Source organism: Hibiscus syriacus, unplaced genomic scaffold, assembly GCF_006381635.1.
Source record: "Hibiscus syriacus cultivar Baekdansim isolate YM2019G1 unplaced genomic scaffold, ASM638163v2 tig00015482_pilon, whole genome shotgun sequence".
Taxonomy (NCBI): domain Eukaryota; kingdom Viridiplantae; phylum Streptophyta; class Magnoliopsida; order Malvales; family Malvaceae; genus Hibiscus; species Hibiscus syriacus.
In genome coordinates, this window is record NW_024062366.1 from 1 (window position 1) to 23326 (window position 23326).

At 33.5% G+C, this 23326-nt stretch overlaps 1 pseudogene; it reads right to left on the bottom strand.

The window, feature by feature from the left end:
- Window positions 1-2990: 2990 nt before the first annotated feature.
- On the bottom strand, window positions 2991-5715 carry LOC120207916 (annotated as a pseudogene).
- Window positions 5716-23326: the final 17611 nt, after the last annotated feature.

A 23326-nucleotide genomic window follows, 5' to 3' on the forward strand; every position in this document is an offset into this window, starting at 1 on the left:
GTTGGGGTCTAAGATATCTGCATCTGGTGCTCTGTTTCCATGTTAAACATTCTTGAATCGAGCATCAAAGATTTCCAGAACAAATCCTCAAATTGTCACACCCCAACTTAGGATCTAAAATTTTCTTAAAATTTATTTGGAGGACTAAATTAAAATTTTAACTAATTAGGGGACCAAAATAAAATTTTGATTAAATTTGAATCCAAAAAAAAGAAACTAAAAATAGATATCTATAATGTAATTATATCATTTTTCCTAAATGTGGGTTTTAAAAGCCCAAATATCATAAACTTTACCCTTCTCCTCTCTCTCTCTTCAACCTTTCCTCTTTTAGTATGAAATCTTTAATCGACATTTTGTCGTCAATCGTTGTTCTGTTTTGATACCTCCCACACTATCGTGTTTCTTGCGTCATCTCGAGTCCACCGGTGTCCATCTTGTGTCCTTTGCTAACAACGTGTGAGGGGTGAGAAAGAATAAGTTTACGACGTTGCGAAATCGAGCTCTCTGTCGTTCACCGTAGTGAATCAAACTTGGTAAGTGTCTCAAACCTCTTAAAATGCATATAGAAAATTTTCGTAATTTTTTCGACCCCTGAAGGCTCCGCACACGCTTGCGTGTGGGGAAGGTCAACTGCCTGGGGGCTTCTAAAAGCACGATCCGACCGACCCGACCTGTCTGCACGATCCGACCCGCCCGTCCGACCTGACCCGGTCCAACCCAAACCAAACCGATCAGCCGTTGACCGTTGACCATATGTTGACTGTTGGCCGCCATTGACTTTTTCGAAAACCTCCATCTTGACGTTTTTCGATGTCCTGGGTCCGATTTTGCGATTCATTTTGCCAAATCCTGATTCGAAAGCCCCGAATCGAGCCTGTTAACCCAAAAATACTTAGTATTTTTAGCATTTTTTATTATTTATTTGAGGTTTGAATATGAAATTAATTCGAGAATATTTTTTTTATGAAGGTGCGTGTGTTTCTCCCGACTAAGGGTCGATTAGATCTGATGCTTCCCGTCTGTCAGATCCGCTCGATCCGCATTCTTCGAGAGTTACTCGTAGGTTCCCGTAAATTATTTAAATAGAGGTTATTATTATTCATATTAGGAATCTGATATAAATTTTTTGATTCGTAGGATCTAGCACTGCCGCTGATCGTGATGGGAAGACTCTGTAGTAGGCTTCCTTATCAGATTACTCAGACCGATACATGTGTGTTTCTTGATGGTGTTACATTACTATTTTAAACTATTTATCTAACCTGTTTTAGATTTCTGATGGTACTGAATATTTTTACGACACAATACCTAATTTTCTTAATATTATTTATCTGATATCTGATTTACTGTATATTTTTTATATGATCTATGATTACTATATTTCTGTATCTGATTTCTGAGTATGAAATATTTTCATGTTTTAATGAATTAAACTATCATTTTCACTCGAATACATACATGTTTATTACTGTCATTAGGGGTATTATTGGAGAAAGTATATCAAGCCTAGTCTATGACTTGTAAGACCTTACTGCAGACTCCTCTGCTTTGTGCTCAGGGTAAGTCCTTACTGCAGGTCCTTATGCTATATGTATAAGGCCCTTACCGAGTGTACTGATGGGTATATGGTTATGAGGAACCTACACATTTTGGTGATCTGATGGGGTAGTGTTATATTTTTAAAGCATGTTTGATGAACTATTTTTTTACTGAAGTATTTTATCTGTATGTTTTTATGTAATTTTAACATTTTTAAGATAGTAGGAGACTGTAAATTAGTAGACTTGGCATCAGGAGAACCGACTACTCTAATTTTTGTACCACTGTATATCTCTATATACCTTTTTGTTACACTTTGGGGACACATGTTTTTGCTACTGTCTTAATATATCTATATTACCGATATTTTGTTCTGTATGTGTTTATATGATTTTCCGATATATATATGTTTATCGTATGAATCTTTCTTATAGCTAAGTTCATATTATAATTATATAGAATTTTAACGTTGTTTTAAATATAAAAAGAATTTTGAATACTATATATAACAGTCTAGATTTTTTCATAACGTCTAGGTCGGGTTTAGGGTTACAAAATTTTTGCATAAACTGTCCTCCTCGATCACCAATATTTGTTCCGATTTGGTGTTTTTAGAGTGTTTCCCGAAACTTGTTACATACTTACAAGACACCACACTTGCGAGGCACTGCGTAGTAGTGTTGAGAAACTTGTGCAGTAACCAAGAGGCTAGGACTTGGATCACTCGAACATCGGGCTGCATTGCTTCTATTGCTGCGGTACTCGAGACCGGTGGTCACGAGGACCAAGAGCATGCGGTGGCTATTCTCCTTATGTTGTGCTCGCAGAGTATTGAATACTGTCGCTCGGTGATGGATGACTGTTGTATATTTCCTCTCCTTTTTGATTTATCAGTTAACGGAAGCGAAAAGGGAAAGACAAGTGCAATGGAATTGCTTCGGCTCCTTAGGGATACAAACATGATAATGGTGATGATGATGAACAACACAAATGCTCTAACTCCAACGACGTCGAATACGAAGATGCTAACGACTATTCCAGACAAGATGTCTCGTAAGACATTGTTTGGAGTGAAATTACCAACGTTCGCGAGATCCAGTGCACCAAAAAAGAAGAAATGAAACTGGGATTTTACTGCTCTGTCAATATTATGGTTGACAAATCTTTACCTGATAAGATGTTTTACTCTTTCCAGGGAGAGATTTGCTTTCTGGGATTTGGCAACGCTATCTTCATTCTGTAGATAAAAATATAGACAATTTGCTGTTAATTGTCTTGATTCTAATTAAGATTCCCAAACAAAATACAATTCAGATTGCACGATGCACTGAAAAGCTAGCAATCAACCAGCAAAGTCCGTACAAGAAAAGCTTCCATCCGAATACAAATGCTAGTACTGAAATACAAGAAGCATTACAGAGGAGAAAGCTGTACATCTCACCCACAAGCTACCATTTACAGGCTGTTTTTGCTGGCTTGCAATAAAGCTGATGATACTAATCCATGGCAACACCAATGATACCAATCTCCAATCATTCACAAGCTGGTTTGGTGTCAAAGCTGCTAAGACAGATTGCAAAGGCTTGGAAAGCGGATAGGGGTATCGATAATCCATGGTGAAGATGTCCTTGCCAATTTTTCCAAACTGTAAGATTACCTTCTCTTGATTTTCAGGTGATACATTATGCGCAGGCTCAACAGCTGCAACAAGCTGGAAATTCTTAACAGAGGCCACCGTCACACGACCCCTGAAATTGAGGCACCAGCACTGTAACTGTTCATGCCATCTAGGAGCCTTGTTTTTAAGGGTTAACGGCTCTCCCGAGCCCAGGGAAAATAAAGGTGTGACTGCCAGGCCTGGGGAGCCGGTCTCTGTCAGTGGTCCTTTTCCTTTTGAACTAGGTAAGGGAGAAAGCTGGTCGTTGAAGGATTGCTGCAATGCCAAAGGTGTTGGGGCAGTGCCTCCTTCCTGAATAGCAGAGACAGGAATTGAATGCAAAATGCAAGTCATTCTCCTCGGTCCTCGGGTTCGCAGAACATTGAGCTCATAGGTAATGGCACCTATGCTGTAGTTGCATGCAGGTAATCTCGGGGACACCTGCTTAGAGTGGAATCTCCGATGGGTAATCAATGGGATCATTGAGTCGCACGGAGTTTGACTGTCATAAATGGTGAACTTGGTACCCAAAAAGTTAGACCTGAAAGGAAACTCGCAATGTCACCCTTGGCATCAAGCTAGTGTAATCAAGGAAACATAAGATATCAAATTGCAAGACTTGCCTTAGTTTACCAGCATACGAATAGCTGGCCCTAGCAAAATCATCAGCAGCCAAAGATATAACGAAGTCTGTGCATGTTGCCCTTCTGACTTTTCTTGCTGCCAAAAGCAATTTATGAGTCTCTCCTTCGGCTGTAATCAAAGCAGCGACACAAGTTGATACATATAAAATAGTGAGCAAGCTTCATATTATCGTACTTGAAGAATCTTGAAAATGGTAATATCATAGCCCCATTTGGCCATACCCATGTCTGAATATATCTCATATATTAATGCTTCAAGAAAAAAGATAAATAAATAACCAGTTTACAAGAAACACAAAGGACAATATAAACGAGATGACTTACATGGTACCAGACCATAGAACAAAAGATATGTAGAAGTTGCTCTGTCCCTTCTAATATAGCATTGTATCGGAGACTCACGAGGACCGGGCTGTTCATGAGCACAAAGCAGGTATAAAAAATTAGACTTAGCTTAATATGCATGCATTTGAAAGTTCTTAATATACAACAACCACCCAATGATCATTCCATGATGGAAATGTCACAACAAGGCATATGAATTGTCAGCAATTAGTAAATTCTTGACATAGATGCATGTTGTTGATGGTCTTTTCAGAAGAAGGGTAAATGAACCTACAAACAGTAGAAGTAGAGGGGCACAGGAGTAGGTACTCCGAAACATGCTCTAGTTCTCAAGTCTGCAAATATTGGATAGAGCTCTTCATTGCTACTCCGATATTTGCCGACTCAAACCAGAGCACGCCCAAGAATACCAGCTCTGGTTTCCTCCTAACTTTATTCAATCTCTTGCAGCTTCATTTACCCTTCATTCAAATAGACCGAAACACACACAACTAAGTTTTTTTTTTCTCCCCGTAATGTAAAATTAGCTAAATCTAAACAGTTTGGGATCAAAATGGCAACTTTCCAATAATAGTATAACCTGCTTCAATGAGATTGGAAACGTTAGCCTTCCGCATTGCTCAGGAGTCTTCACAATCTCCTTTGTAATTTCCCTCCAAGACCTACAAACTGCAGCACAAAAAACAACAGCAGCTCGAGCAGGCCAAGCTGTTTCACTCTCTTCCACCCTATGGATGATATCTAAGAGCAACTCTGGCGGCAGATTCGCCCAAGGGCATTGCTCGACGCATTCGGATTCCACCGGTGGCTGATCCTGAACCACATGGGATCGAGTCCGGCTACGCCAAAGCTTGCTCTCCCCACCTCTCTTTGATATGTTCCCAATACCATCTTTCATTTCCTTTAACTCTCGCATCATACTCTTTAGTGACATATTTTATAAGCATACCAAATCCTATCTCTCAATATTCAACTGCAAATATATAATAATATAACATTAAAAACACCAGAAATAAATATCTTTTGTCAATCATTCATATCTCAGCTAAACTAAAAGCAAATTTCTATGAAATCGAACTTCCATAGACCAAAATCTTCAAACCTTAATAACAATTAATACCCAGAAACTAAAAGAGGGAAAACCCAAAGATCAAAATCTTCAAACTTTAATAACAAATAATACCAAGAAACTAAAAAAAGGAAACCCCAAAGATCAAACAGCCAATAATGACGTAAAAACACACAAAAATTAATAACTTTTCACCTAAACAAAAAGTTAAAGAAATGTGGACAAACCAGTTCTAAGCCCACCGGTTCAAATCAACCGAAAACAGAACCAGCTCAGATTCATCTCCAAACGACACACGGTTTAATCAATACCACAAACTAATATGAAAAATCAGTTAACAGTGAAAGAAATTAATAAAAATGCCTTTTTGGTGAGAAAAAAATGCCAACTTCTACTTTTATGAGTGGGAATCTTAGATGTCCACGTCAATAGTAACCCCTACGCCACCGCCTTAACCGCCGTCAGCGCCGGCATTCTAACAGCCAATCACCCGCTCTTAGGATGATATTTGGGTCTTATCACCAGCACTAATGATTTTTGTGAGTTAAAAAAAATGCGTGATGACTAACACACGTGGCAATCAGCAAATCAAGTGTTTCGGGAGATACGTCTTTTCCTAACCATCTGATCAGCATTTGATGGATTTGGAACATCTGCTTTTCAAATCAATATCTCCTTTTATTTACCAATTTTATAAAAGGGTAAACTACAATCAAGGTCACTGAATTGTGTGTTTAGTAACAAACAAATCATTTTAGAAAAAAATAAAAAATAACTCAATTAAAATAATGTTATAAACATGTCATCTCGTTATTAAAATTAAAACGGCGTCTAATGTATCTTTATATAATAATATTTTTAATTTCCAAAATCTATACATTTTATCAATTATGTCTTAATTCAAAATAATTCAATAAATTTAATCTTCATATTTAAAAATTCTATCAATTTTATCTTTTATTACGATACTGACAAACCAAACGAGAGTATAAAATCAAATTAGTTAGATAACTATATTTTTTCATAAAACAATAACAAACTACTGTTAAATTGTTATTATACCAAAAAATGACATAATAATAATATAACATTCATGACAAAAGAATAATTATTTTAGGAGAATAGTACATATTAAAATAACAACATTTTAAATATAAAGAATTAAATTTATTAAATTACTTCAAAATAAATCAAAATAATAAATTATATAAAATTTAAAAGTTAAAATATTATTATATCATACCATAACATTATCTCATCTATAAATATTTATCTCAAGATATAAAAAGAAAATTGAATTAGACATGTATATATACAAACAATGTAGAAAATAATGAAAAAGAAAGTTAAAATCCAAAATAATTTTTACCTTGTCCTCAAGTAATCTTCTTGGGTGAACCGCCATAATCATCGGTGACGTAGAAATTCTAAAATACAACTCGTTAATATATGATTGAAAAACAATAAAAATTAGTTGTAATTAAATTTTTTATTGAAAACGTAACTTTTTAGTTTTGACAAAATAATGTTTTATATTAAAATGAAAATATTATTTTTTTCATAATATTTTTTATTGCAACTGACAATGTTACATTTCTTATAATATTTTCAATTGTAACCTTTAAACTCCTTGTAATATAATTTTTCAATTATGGAAAAATATTATAAAATTGTATAACTTTTAAAGTTAAACAAGATAATATTTTATGTTGAAAATCATAATAAATTAATTTTAAATTAGATTATCACACAACGTAACTACTAAAAGTGGTGAAGTCCCATTTTCATTGTTTTGGTGGAAAGCAATTTCTAAACAGCTCCATGAAAAATTAATGGAAGGGACAAATCATAATGAGATATGGAAGATAAAGATGGTCTATATGGATATAAGTTGGTTTAAGTAATGATAGTTGAGTTTAATGGTATGATAGGGGCTTAAAATATGAGAATTGAGTGAAGAGATGATGATTTTCGGGTTTAAACAGTAAAATTATGGGTTTTACAGATTAAACAGGGGGAACAGATACCCCCTGGGGGTACCGATTCCCCCTAAAGAAAAAAATGGAATTTTGGTTCATTAAACTAGCTTAAGCTATTAACATCAAGTTAAGGTTTAGGCTTCTGATAATTGGAAATTATGTTTATGTAGATATTGAGCCTAAACAAGTTCCAGAATAATCAAAGAATTAGGATCGAATCAAAGCAAGGCTAAGGGCGTGCAATTTAATTTGTACTTAGGTTATTGAACAAACATTGGCTAGCGATGAGTCAGCGACGGAGTTACTGTGGTAAGAAGTGACTCCTAAAATATTATTCGATTTGTGAGTGATATGATGCTTATGTGGCATGAGTGTATGTGATATATATATTATTGCATATGTTACATGAATTGTGTGAATACATGTTAGTGTGGTAAGCTATGTGAAGTGGTATAAATAATGTATGTGATTACATAAGTTATATGATATGAGATAAGACAGACATATGTGGTTATATGAGACATGATAAGAAAAATAGGAGAAAAGGAATATGAGATATGTGAAAGTGAATATATGTATACAAGACATAACATACATGCTTACATAAAAACATGAGAAATGATATAAGTCATATGAAACGATCTACATGAATACATGCACTTGTGATACATGTGATGTGATATGAGATATATGCTTACACATACATATGGTATGTGATAGAAGACAAAGAAATATGTGATCATATGAAATGTGATAAAGAGCTATGTGAAATAACAAGTGATATGAAATGTATAAATGATAATGTGTTGAAAATATTTTGATATTTCGATATAACAAACTAAGTTTAAATGAATTTTAAGATTTTACAAATGATTTTCTAAAGTATATTCGATTCAATTAATCGAATATCAAATTATTACTCCAAGTCCTTCAAGATCATTTCAAACCTTCCTAAATGTGTAAAATTGTGTTTTATACTTAAACTATTTTTGAAACAATTTTCGCAAAGTATTTTGAACCAAAATCAAGCCTAAAATAAAATTTTCAAAGTGATGCACTGATGCACCAATCCATGCATCGATGCACCATGGAATTAATTGAACATCGAATGCATTTTATGCATCAATGCACATACCATGCATCGATGCACAAGACCATGCATCGATGCACTCAGGCTATTTCAAAACATCAAATGCATTTTATTCATCGATGCACTCTAAGTGCACCGATGCACTGAGAGTCCAACGGTCAAAATATTTGAATTTTACACTTGATGCACCGATGCACCTAGGGTATGCATCGATGCATGAGACACTTCTAACTACTAATATTAATGTTTTCACACTTAAACGACTCTATTGACTCCACTAAGCATCCCCGACGTTCAGAATTATTTGAAGGTGAATTTAAACAAGCTTAGAAGCCATTGATCAAAAACAAGAAACAACAAGCAACTAGAATCAAGAGAGAATCAAAGAGAAAGCATCAAACCTCAAGTTTGAGCATTTCAAGCCTATTTTTCATTCAATATTCATTTTGCTTTCAAGAACACTACTTGTACTCAATTGTATTCATTTTTAGTGTTCTTTTCTTTGTTCTAGAATTGTGCAAACAATCTACCTTGTGAGGATTTCCTTATAAGTTTGCAAATTTGTAATATTCTCTTTGAGAAAGAGTGTTCTCAAGAATTGGGGTATAATCTTGAGGGTGTTGTAAGGTTATCTCTTTGGCCTCAAAAGAAAGAACAAATTAGTGAATTTGTTGGAAAATCCTTAGTGTGGATAGATAAGGTAGTGGTCGTAGACTTTGGTTGAGAAAGTCGAACCACTCTAAATCGCTGTGCAAATTTTTTCAATTTTCTGCAAAAGCTTCCACCAGATTTTTATTTGCCAATTCACCCCCTCTTGGCCAATTCCGTCGATCGATTAACTCAACAATTGGTACCAGAGCCTAACTCATTTGAATGTTTAATCACCTCTTGAGTCGATTCGGGAAGAGTTACATCGATAATCAAAGTCATCAATGGCCTCCACTTTAAACGTCGACTCCGGTCTCGATTCGATGCCCATCAACAAGCCTCCTTTCTTCAATGGGCTAATTATGCCTATTGGAAGAATATGATGATGTATTTCATTCAAGATAGTGACATGGGAGCATGGAATATTGTAGAAGACGGATATATCAAGCCTCTCACTCATCCAAGATTGTGGAGTGAATGAGAGACAAGAATGCTCCAACTCAACTCCAAAGCCATCCATATCATATTGTGTGCTCTTGGACTAGATGAATATGGAAGAGTTTCATCTTGTACAACCGCCAAAGAAATATGGGATAAACTACAAGTCACTCATGAAGGCACGACGAGGTAAAAGAATATAAAATTAGTATTCTAACAGATAGCTATGAAAATTTCAAGATGAAACCAAATGAAGATATCAAAGCTATGACGGATAGATTCTTAACGATTGTCAATGGTCTCAAATCATATGGAGAGATCATACCAAATGAAAAGCTTGTGAGGAAGTTAGTTTACTCACTTCTAAAATCATGGAAATCCAAGAAGACTGCAATCATCGAGGCTAAGAACCTAAAGTCCTTAACTCTTGAAGAGCTAATCGATTCCCTCTCACTCATGAAATGATGCTTGAAGATGAGTGGACCTCGATAAGATTGACGAGACACCAAAGAGAAAGAGAAGAAGAAAAACATTGGAGTTGCTCTCAAATCCACAAAAGATGAGAGTGATTTGGATGAATATGGCGATGACGAGGAAATGCATTGTTTGCCAAACGGTTCAGAAAAATGATGAGACCTTACCGAGGAAGAAAATTCAAACGAAATGAAGGCCTAAAAAATGAACCAAAAGAGAATGACCCTATCATTTACTATGAATGCAAAAAGCTGGGGCATGTAAAATATGATTGCCCACAATTAAAAAGAAATGGTCAATAAAAAAATAAGCACAAGGCTCATGTGGCTACATGGAGCGATGAAGAGGGTTCCGATGAAGAGGAACAAGAAGTAGCAAACTTGTGCTAGATGGCATTCGGGGAAGATTCTAAGGTAACCTCTAACTCATCTGAATTTGATGATTTATCTTATGATGAGCTATTAGAGGAATATAATGGGTTGGCTTCGGATTATGAGAAATTGTTTAAAATATAAAAATGATGTTTCAAAATTGAAAAATAAAAATAAACTCATATCCAAAACCATCAACGATCTTGAAAGTAAAATCAAAGATTTGCAAATCAAACTAGAAGAGTTTGAAAAGAAAAAATTGGATTTGCAAAATTTACTTTCAAATGTCAATGATGATCATCAAAAGAAAATTGATGATCTTAAAACTTCTTTTGATAAAGTTAGAACAAAACGTTTTGAAAATGGAGAAAATTCAAAATCCAACTTTGTTAGAAAAAGTTTTAAAAACTACAATCATAGAGGTCCCCGAAGAACCTCTAATGGAAAAATCGTTAGAAATATATGAGTTCCTAAAGAGCTCATTACTACTAAAGATAAGGATATCCTACACAAATGGATACCTAAGGGGGCTAGGATTTTGGAAACTAATGAATATGGACCCAAAATAATTTGGGTACCAAAAATTAGAAATTAATCTATGTTTGTAGGGAAAGGAGCATTGCTACAAGGCACGAGAAACAAATTCAAACTCATGGTACCTTGATAGTGGATGCTCAAGACACATGATCGGAGACAAAAACCGGTTCATAGAACTTAACGCCAAAAATGGAGGAGAAGTGATTTTTGGTAATAATTCAAAAGGTCACATCGAAGGTATAGGTACTATAGGTAATACATCTTCCATACAAATTAAAAATGTTTTATATGTGAATGGATTAAAGTATAATCTTTTAAGTATTAGTCAATTATGTGATAAAGGATTCAATGTCATATTTGAAACCAATGGTTGTAAAGTATTGACATTGCATCTAATCGAATTATGTTTGTTGGTCATAGAATAGGAAACATATACATGGTGCATTTAGACTCTATTGATATGACTAATTTATGCCTAGTTGCTAAGGATGAGCATGATAGTTGGTTATGGCATAGGAGACTAGGATATGCTAGTATGAGTGTTTTGCAACAACTAATTCAAGGTGATTTAGTTCGAGGGTTGCCTAAACTAAAATTTGATAATGATAAAATCTGTGATGCTTGTGCTAAAGGAAAACAAAAACGAGTTTCTTTTAAATCCATTAATGATGTATCAACTAGTAGAGTATTACAATTGATCCATATAGATCTTTTTGGGCCAACTAGGACTACTAGCTTGGGTGGAAAATAATATGCATTTGTCTTGGTAGATGACTATTCTATATATACTTGGGTTCTATTTTTAAGTACTAAAGATGAAGCATTAGAAAAAATCATCACGTTTTCAAAAGTAATCCAAAATGAAAAAGGTTACTCTATAACTAATGTTAGGAGTGATCATGGAACTGAATTTGAAAACCTTGATTTACTGAATTTTATGATTCTAAAGGTATTAGCCATAATTTTTCAGCACCTAGAACCTCTCAACAAAATGGAGTTGTTGAGAGGAAAAATCGAACTTTATAAGAAATGGCTAGAACCATGCTTTGTGAAAATAATTTGCCAAAATATTTTTGGGCGGAAGCCACAAATACCGCTTGTTATGTTATTAATCGAGTAATGATTAGGCCTATTTTAAAGAAAACTCCATATGAAATTATCAAAAATAAAAAGCCTAACATTAGTTATTTTTATCCTTTTCGATGTAAATGTTTTTTTAAACTACGGTAAAGACAGTCTTAGCAAATTTGATGCTAAAAGTGATGAATGAATTTTTCTAGGTTATTCCTTAAGTTCTAAAGCTTATCGAGTATTTAATAAAAGAACTTTAGTTGTAGAAGAGTCTATACATGTTGTTTTTATGATAATCTCCTTCCGAGGAAGGATTCTTGTTTGAATGATGATGTAGGTATTATAAATACAAATGACGTTAGACATGACGTTGGAGAATCATCATCAAAGGAAGAAACGAAAGAAGAGGAAACTCATGATCCTCTCGACAATCCAACTATTGAAGGAAGGGAAGTATCTTACCCAAGAGAATACAACTATGTCAAGGATGGTGAAATCATAGGTGATCCATCCAAAGGAGTAACAACTCGATCTTCTCTTAGAAATATTTGTAATTATGTTGCATTTATCTCATGCATAGAGCCTAAGAATATTAAAGAAGCATTAAATGATGAACATTGGATTATGGCTATGCAAGAAGAGTTAAATCAATTTGAGAGAAGTAAAGTATGGACATTAGTTGAAAGGCCTAGTGATAAATCTACTGTGGATACTAGATGGGTGTTTAGGAATAAGCTTGATGAGAGTGTAATATAGTGAGAAACAAGGCTAGACTTGTTGCTCAATGGTATACTCAAGAAGAGGGTATAAACTATGATGAAACATACGCTCCCGTAGCTAGGATGGAAGTAATTAGAATGTTATTAGCATTTGCATGTTTTCATTAATTTAAATTGTATCAAATGGATGTTAAAAGTACATTTTTAAATGGTTTTATAAAAGAAGAAGTGTATGTGGAACAACCTCCAGGTTTTGAATATTCAAAATTTCCAAATCATGTTCTTAAATTGACAAAAGCACTTTATGGTTTAAAACAAGCTCCAAGAGCTTGGTATGAAAGATTGCCAAACTTTAATTGAAAAAGGTTTTTCAAAAGGGAAGGTTGACACTACATTGTTTTTAAAGCATAAAGGTAAAGATTTATTAGTAGTTCAAATTTATGTTGATGATATAATATTTGGTTCTACTAATGATATTCTTTGCCAAGAATTTTCTAAGCTAATGCAAAGTGAATTCGAAATGAGCATGATGGGGGAGCTCTCATTTTTCTTGGGACTCCAAATCAAGCAAAGAAAATATGGCATCTTCATCAATCAAGCTAAGTACGTCAAAGATATGCTCAAGAAGTTTGGACTGGAAAATGGCAAACCTCATGACACTCCAATAAGCTCTTCAACAAAGCTTGACTTAGATGAAGGAGGTAAATGTGTAGATGTTAAATTATATAGGTCAATGATTAGATGTTTACTTTATCTAACTGTAAGCAGACCGAACATTATGTTTAGTGTTTGCTTATGTGCTAGATTTCAATCATGCCCTAAGGAATCACATTTTCTAGCTGTTAAGAGAATCTTTAGATACCTTAAGGACACTCCTAGTTTAGGTCTTTAGTATCTTAGAGACTCTAGCTTTAGCTTGCATGCCTTTTCTGATGCGGATTATGGAGGATGCAAATTAGATAGGAAAAGCACCTTCGGTACTTGCCAATTCCTTGGAAATATGCTGATTTCTTGGTTTTCAAAGAAACAAAATTGTGTTGCATTATCTACCACTGAAGCGGAATACATTTCAGTCGGTAGTTGTTGTGCACAAGTTTTATGGATGAAACAACAACTTTTTGATTATGGAATTGAAGTAAGTACTATTCCTATCAAGTGTGATAATACTAGTGCTATTTGTCTCACTAAAAATCCCATCCAACACTCTAGAACTAAGCATATTTAAATAAGACATCACTTCATTAGAGACCATGTCCCTAAGGAAGATGTAGTTCTAGAATTTGTTGATACTTTGCACTAATTAGAGGATATTTTTACAAAGCCTTTAGACAAGGAAAGATTTTGGACACTTAAGAGAGAATTAGGTTTAACCAACCTATCTTCACTTAGTGTTTAAAATAATTTTAACACTTTTAAGAATAAATGAAAAATGCTTATAATAATAATTTTTTATTGCATTCTATGCTATTAGTTAGGGGGAGTTTATGTTATTTGGTGAAAATTAATTTTATGTTCAAATGTAGTTTAAGGAATAATTTGATTGATTGAACATGATTAATTTTCAATATATGAGTTACCAAAACCACTAGAGCTAATTAATTTAGCATTTTGAGTGTTTAAAATGGATTTTCCACATTTTTGTGCTTAATGCATCGATTCACTTAACAATGCATCGATGCATCCCTTTGAATGTGCATCGATTCATCTTGCCGATGCATGCCTTGAATGTACATCGATGCACAGGGTCATGCATCCGTCGGGTTTTAGGTTAAAAAGGCTTATTTTCTCATTTGTTTCAAAACCTAAAACTAAACTCTCTTAGCCGTTCGCCTCCTCTCTCTTTCCTACTCTCAAAATTGCTCCAAATCCTTGGTTTTTGATCAGAATCTTTGAGCTTTTCAACTCCTAATCCTGCTTCAATCATTAATTCGTGCAAAACATTAATACATCCCTCTCAATTCGAATTTTCAAGGTAAACTTTTCTAAAAACTCATTTTATCAATTTTCGATCTTAGGGCTAGTTTTGATTAGTTCTAGGATGAACATTATATCAGTCATTGGTTATATGATGATTCTAAACTATATTTTACAACAAATTTCATAAAAAACACACAGTTTTTCAAAATTTTATTTGAAATTCGAAATTAAAAAAAATTATTTTCGAAAATCATTGATGTTTTTGACTTCATTATATTGTTTTTATGAAAACTATATGTATTGCAATATTTCCAATGATATTTTCAAATAGTTTTCAAAACTTTGCCCATTAGGATTGTTTTAGAGAACCTTGATTATTGCAGACTCAATTGAGTTTTGGGATTGATTATTGTGCATACATGTTTTTTAATTTGCAGGTTATCTATTTCTTTCCTTTTTCCAATCTTTAAATCATGTCAAATCCCAAATGTCCTAGTTCTTCTTCGAGTCGGTCAAACCAAAATCGTCCTCCCGTTCCTCCACCACAAAATCCAAACAATCCTTAAAAGACCATAATTAATACATGTTTTAATATGCCTGAACGTCGGAGAGAAGAATTGTACCATAGGTACATGGATTCTTTCCAATCTTATAGAATTAGGGAAGAATGTATTCCATCTCTACAAGTCATGATAGACTTTAAATTTGAATACCTCCTGATTCTTAGAACATGGAAGTTTGATAAACTATTTTCTCTTAGACATGTCGTCTTTCATCAATTAGTCCGCATTTTCTATTCTAATGCGGTTTGTATTCAAAATGAAACTCAATGTGGAACTATACGAATTAGATCCTACCTTTTAGGACAATATATTCTTATTGATTCCGCAACTATAGCTTCAAAATTTGGGTTAGATGACAATGGTGTATATGACGAAAAAGAAACTGTGGAATATCCATATCTCCCAAACGCTAGTGTTAGTACCCTTCGATCTCATCACGATCGTTTTCTTCATTTAATGATCTTGTGGTAGTTTCGACCATCCGCGGGTAGGTACTCCACTCTTCGTGCTAGGGATTTATGGTGGATGTATTGTATTAAGAATAAGATCAAAATAAATCTTCCACAAATTATCTTTAGTGTGCTAGTCGATACCGTAAACATTATCCCATCCAAACATGTTGAAACATTAGTTTATGGTTGTCTTCTTAGCAATCTCTTTATCAAACTCGGTTTGGATGTCTCTCTTGACAATCCTATTCCTCTCCAAAACCCAATCAATCTCACATCCTTGAAGAAAGCGGATTGGAAACAAGACGAGGTAACCGGTCAATGGGTTTTTAGACCCGGTAAGCAAACTCCAGGAGCTAGTTCCTCACAAGCTGCTCCTAGCTCCTCTCGTATTCCTCCTCCGGCTCCGGCTGCTAACGATGATCCTGAATTTCAACAGCTTATGCAAGACATCGATGATCACGTACCCGATGACGAGCCTACACCGGAACCAGCTCCACAAGAGGATCAAATGCCTCCATATTTTCGTTCGTTTTTGGAGACATTTGATCTACGGTATGCTTCCATCGAATCCCACTTGACTGCTACTCACGAAGCAGTAAATCAACGCTTAGACACTTTGGAAGCTCGTCAGATGGAGTTTCAAAGGGAGATGCTTGCACGCATGGATGCTCTCTCTCTTGAGATGCAAGCTCGATTTCCTCCTCCGCCTCCCGATCCTTCTATGGATGACTAGACTTATTTTATTTTGATTGTATTTGGGATTAAAACTTAAAACTTGGATTATTAAAACATTTTGTTGTTTTTGAATTGTTTAATTATTATTGGATGTTTGAACTTTTTATTTATTTGGTTTGATCTTTATTAGCTTCATGTTTATTATTTTTTGCATTATTAACATCTTAGTTGCATTATGACCAATTTACCATTTCGTATTTGATTTGAATATTGATTATGAACACTAATGGCTAACCTCACTTTTGATCTTTGATCTTAGCAGCTTAAGCTATATTCAATTAAAATGTTTAATCAATTGGCTATGTTTTTCAAAGCCTTCTTTCACTCAGTTTTTGAGTCTTTTTTATTTAACAAAAAAGGGGAGAAGTGTTAAGTGTTAAAAGTTTTAAAGGGGAGAAGTGTTATAGTAAGGGGGAGTAATTTCAAAATTGATTTCAAAACTTATTTTCAAAGAAAATCTTAAAATTACTCAAGAGTTTTGTTATATCAAAAAGGGGGAGATTGTTGAAAACATTTTGATATTTCGATATAACAAACTAAGTTTAAATGATTTTCTAAAGTATATTCGATTCAATTAATCGAATATCAAATTATTACTCCAAGTCTTTCAAGATCATTTCAAACCTTACTAAATGTGTAAAATTATGTACTTACACTATTTTTGAAACAATTTTCACAAAGTATTTTGAACCAAAATCAAGCCTAAAATCAAATTTTCACAGTGATGCACCGATGCACCAATCCATGCACCAATGCACCATGGAATTAATTGAAAATCGAATGCATTTTATGCATCGATGCATATACCATGCATCGATGCACTTAGTGCATTTGATGCATCGATGCACAAGACCATGTATCGATGCACTCAGGCTACTTCAAAACATCGAATGCATTTTATGCATCGATGCACTCTTAGTGCATCGATGCACTGAGAGTCCAACGGTCAAAATATTTGAATTTTACACTTGATGCACCGATGCACCTAGGGTATGCATCGATGCATGAGACGCTCCCAATCACTAATATTAATTGTTTTCACACTTAAACGGATCTATTGACTCCACTAAGCATCCCCAACGTTCAGAATCATTTGAAGGTGTATTTAAACAAGCTTAGAAGCCATTGATCAAAAAAAAAAAAGAAACACAAGCAACTAGAATCAAGAGAGAATCAAAGAGAAAGCATCAAACCTCAAGTTTGAGCATTTCAAGCATATTTTTCATTCAATATTCATTTTACTTTCAAGAACACTACTTGTATTCATTTTTGAGTGTTCTTTTCTTTGTTCTAGAATTGTGCAAACAATCTACCTTGTGAGGATTTCCTTGTAAGTTTGCAAATTTGTAATTTTCTCTTTGAGAAAAAGTGTTCTCCAGAATTGGGGTATATTCTTGAGGGTGTTGTAAGGTTACCTCTTTGGCCTCAAAAGAAAGAACAAATTAGTGAATTTGTTGGAAATTCCTTAGTGTGGATAGCTAAGGTAGTGGACGTAGACTTTGGTTGAGAAAGTCGAACCACTCTAAATCGCTGTGCAAATCTTTTCAATTTTCTGCAAAAGCTTCCACCAGATTTTTATTTGCCAATTCACCCCCTCTTGGCCAATTTCATCGATCGATTAACTCAACATAAAGCCCATGTTATGTGATATGAGAGCTAGTGGTATAGTTGACATGCCAAGAGTCGAGGGTTATAGTGGTTATTCGGGACAATATAGTGGTTCTTCGGGACAATACAGTGGTCCTTCGGGACAAATTTCATATGTCACTCAGTGGGACTTATACGAGCTGTGGTGACAACATTTGTGCACAACCGCAATGTACTCACATACCTTCATTTCTTGTAACACCCCCAACCCGTACCCGACCCGGATCCGAGTCTGAGGTGTCACATTGACTTTTCAAACTTTGACTCTTGACAAAATTCAAAGAAAATTTAAAACTTTCATTAAAATAAAAGCGGTTTATTTACATAAATCGACCAAAATAACCAAAATCGATCAGAGCATATTCAACTCAATCAATTAGTACATGCCAACTATATTCAACATAACCAAACCCATTTAAATTATCTATTTTCTGACCTGAAATCTTTGTAAGGGAGATGTTGACATGTTTTGCTCTTCTTCGCTTCTCTTATCGCTTCTGTAACCTACGTGTGAAACAATCACACGCTAAGTCTATGACTTACTGAGGCAATGAACATATATGCAAACTTTAACTAATAATCATACATGAATATTTACTATTATCATTCATACAATTCATACACTCTTACAGGTAACAAATATATACATACGTAAATGTCATAATTATTCATATCTCTTATCTCAAGTTCCTATGATCTCTTATATTCATATCATTTATCTTGTAAACTTGTTACTATATCATCATGTAAATTAATTATAATCATTCACATATACTGTAACATGTACTCATATATGTCCTAACATAAAACACATATACAAAAGCAACTATATCATCATCTTCATGCTTATCACTATCATTGATTCCTTTTTCATATGATCTTATAATTACCATTTGTACAGTCATATATCACACATAACATTTCACAAGGAAACAAACACATTATCATATCAAGCTCATTTATATTATCTCTTTATTAGCCCATGATACACATATGAGAACTAAAGATATGCGAGTACATAGAGGTTGTGCACTATGCTGTCACCACAGCTCGTATAATTCCCTCAAGGGGCACTGAATATTTGTCCCGAAGGACCACTATATCCCGAAGGACCATTGATTGTTCCGAAGAACCACTATGTTCTGAATGACCACTGTTTGTCCCGAATGACCACTGATAATCCCTCGACTCTTGGCATGCCAACTATACCTCTAGCTCTCATGACACATAACATGGGCATTGTCATTTATGCCATTTCACGTATTCTTATATACACATAATTCACTTACGCGTAGAACATTTTCATGTCATATCGCTTATATACTTTTTCACGTAGTCACATAGATCCATGTCATATAACATATATCCAAAGTGCATATAATCACGTAGATCATTTCTCAGATATTCATGTAAACATACATCTTATATCTCGTTCACATATGATCATATATACTACATATAGCACATAGAAACACCTAGAACGCTTTCACATAGCTTATATCAATTTTCAGAGTCCTTTCATATTACTTGATAACATATATCATATATGTATACAATAACTTATATCATATCATCTACCTTATGCTCCATTTCTTTATATTCCCTTAGATTTCATAAATTATATCGTATTTCTAAACATATATCATTTAATAGTATTTTATTTATGTATTAATTTAATCTATTTACTTAATTCAATTTCGTATATTCATTATAACTTTTTCATATAGCTCCATAGATCTTTAGCATATAACTTATCTTACATATTCGTATCATCCCTTTATATTCAAGTTTCCTACTTGATGTACTATTCCCCTTTCATTCTATAATTCAATCTTATTTAGTTCCCTTCACTCTCAATAAATCAAAAAGCTCTATTATACTAATTCTCATAGTGGATCATATCACTATGTACTTGACCAACTCATGTTTCTATTATGCATATAACTATTACACATGTTTACCTAGTTCTTATCACTTCTCACGAACTCACTTTCATCATATTTTCCTATTATTACATATTTTATCTCATAACCATGTATTCACATAGTCTTATATTTCATTATCATATGACTTATATTTGTTCTCCTATGACTCTCCGTAGACATCTATTTCCATTTCCAAATATCACTTGACTTATCTTCTATATTCCTATAATTTCATAACTTATTTTATATTCTTTCATCAACACTTAATAATGTTTTTACATAAACCATATAGCACATAAAAAAACATATCAATTCATATAATCAAACATACATACATTTCATATTAATTACATAATCATGTACTATACTATCGGAAATAGACTTATCGCAAGTCACTTTCCATATAATCCTATGTAATAAGATGCACTCACCTTGGCCTTACTAAGTTCCAATCCACTTTATGTTTTCCTCTCTTTCGATCGAATCTTAACTTGATAATCGTTCCGGAACTGGTTCATGTTCGATATCTACATAATCATACATTGATACATATCAGTATCCCATTGATATACTCAAATCTATCATTTTTTAGACCAAAAGAAATGTCTATTTCAATTTCCCTTGAAGTGCACCGATGCATCCCTTAACATGTGCATCGATGCACTCCTTATGCATCGATGCACTAATTGTATTCGATGTTTCCATTTTTAAGGGGTGCATCGATGCACTTCCTGTGCATTGATACACACTGAACAATTTCTGGAAATTTACCCTTGATGCATCGGTACATGATGAATGTGTACCGATGCACACTAAGCCATAATTCCAATTTATACCCGAAAATCCACTCTTTTTAGCTTAATTACTTCATATATAATCCCCTTTCTTATTCTTAACTTACATATTAATATTCAAACTCATTTCTATTCATTAATCACCTCTTTAACATCAAAACCCTATTCTCCATATGTAATTCAAGAATTACACTAAATTTTCAACATGTTCCAAATTCAATTTTATTACTTCATATCTCTTAATTAGATTGATTACAAGTCAAATTTATCTTCCAACTCTAGTTATGAACTCTATCTCAAGATTTCATCCAAGAACCTCAAATCTTTAATCCCTCCTAACTCCATCATACCTTGATTTTAAGATAACTTAAGCTTTCCTTAAGCTTAGTTATCATCTAATAATCAAAACCCAATCTTAAATTTAACCAAAAACTCAATAATCAGAAAACTCACCTTTGGCTCTTGGTTTTCACGTGTGAAGGAAGAAGAAAGATGAAGAGAATTCTGGAAACCACTTTGTTTCCTCTTCCCTTCCATGTGTTTAATATATAACCATATTTAAATATTTTCCTTGCAAATAACCCTTTTGCCCTTCAATTCACCTTATAATTACTAACATCTTTCAAGTAATATTTTAAAATAAATCATTGAACTATTTCATTCTTCTACTTTAGTCACCAAATTCTGAAACTTTACAATTCGATCACTAACCCAGTATTGATGTTACAGTTCTCAACAGTGTACATGGGCTAATAAATAAATTAAATAAATATACTGAATGTGATATGTATATGTGATTTGTTATATGGAATAAATTACAGGATTCATGTATTGGTTATATGAAATGATATATGTTTTTAGTTATATGAACTGTATTACATGAATTATATGATGTTAAGTGTATTTCTTTATGAAATGATATATGATGGGTATAAATAATAAGTATATGATGATATGATAAAAGGTATTAATGATAATAATAGGATAATTATAAGGGAGAAGATAATCATATATGTACATGTGTGGATTTGATATATGAACAGAAATATGATGGAATATGTGCATGTATGCATTTTGTTTATATGAAATATTATATGGTTATATTGTATGTTTTATATGCCTCACTAAGTCATCGACTTAGCGTGTGATTGTTTCACACGTAGGTTTGGAAAGCGATAATAGAAGTAAAAAGGAACAAGACATGTCAGTTATCCTTACCGAATATTAGATCAGAAATGTATATCGAATTATATGTATTTTGTTAGAAAGAATTTAGTTGGTATGTAATAAAAAGGATTTGTATTAGAAACGCTCTGATCGAGTTTTGTAATGTTTAAACGTATTTTTTTATAAATGGTAAATGTATAGAAATGAACATTTTAAATTTTAAGAGTTTATACGTATTTTATGGAAGTATTGTAGCAGTACTGTAGCAGGGTATCGGTTCCCTGTAGCAGGGAATCGGTTCCCCTATGACAATCTGGAAAATTTTAACATTTGTGTATTGTAGAAGGATACTGTTTACGGTACTGTTTTTTACTATTCATGATACTATTCATACCGTATTTTACTGTTCATAAATACGTTTTTACCTCATAATTTTATAACAAACACAAATCAACAATATATGATCGTATTTTCTTAATATAAGTTCAAATATTCTGATATTTTGCAAGAATAAAGGTTTTGAAATGTCAATGTGACATCTCAGACTTGTATCTGGGTCAGATACGGGTTGGGGTGTTACGGGGCCAATGGGTTATTTCAACTGACAAGTGTGGTTTAAGCTTTGGCAACCTAGGCCACATGATTATTGTTAATTTTGTAACTAGTTAAGCTTATGATCGTACACTCGGACTTACCTATCTATTAATCCATCAATAATCATTAGTATTAGGATTAACAACATGCACCCTAATATCGGATATCGGAATATATATATATATATATATATATATATATATATATATATATATGCACGAACAAGATTGAAAAGGAAGATTATTAACTCACATCCAACGTTTATTATTTTTTTCAGTATTTTTTCTATCTTCTTCAAATCACATTTGGTCACAGATTTTTGTCCAATCTTAAAAAGATGAATTAGGTAAGATCACACCTTTATATTCATACCATCAATAAAAATTATAATCTTGAAATATTTGCTAATAAAAAACAGCAGATTATATTCCTCCATTTACATGTATATTTTTTCATTTTCTTTACTTTAAGCTTGATATTCCTCCATTTACATATATATATATTTCTATTTTGAAAATGGTTTGGTAACAAGCAATCCAAAGTTTCTCTGCAAACCACATGTGCCCTTAAATAAGCAAACTCAGACTTACAATGAACCGCTACAAAATGCTTGGAAGTAAGCCTTTCTGATTATAGTTCTTTAATCTACAAATCATGTTAAAATGGATTAATTCACAAATTAGGCCCTTCATTATACCTGATTTTCACTTGGCTACAATAAGAGGTTAAAAAAGTGCCTTTTCCTTAGCGGAAAAGCTTGGTATTGTATGAAGGATTAGGTAGGTAGGTACCTTTCAATCCCAAAGATTTGAATTATTTTAAGATCAAATCGGATATGGGACGTTTGTTTCAATATTTTGCTTCATGGCATCACAATCTCAACCTCTACGCCTGTCAATGGCGACTGAAGTCTCTTTCAGTATTTTGCTTACAAGCTTTGACATATCT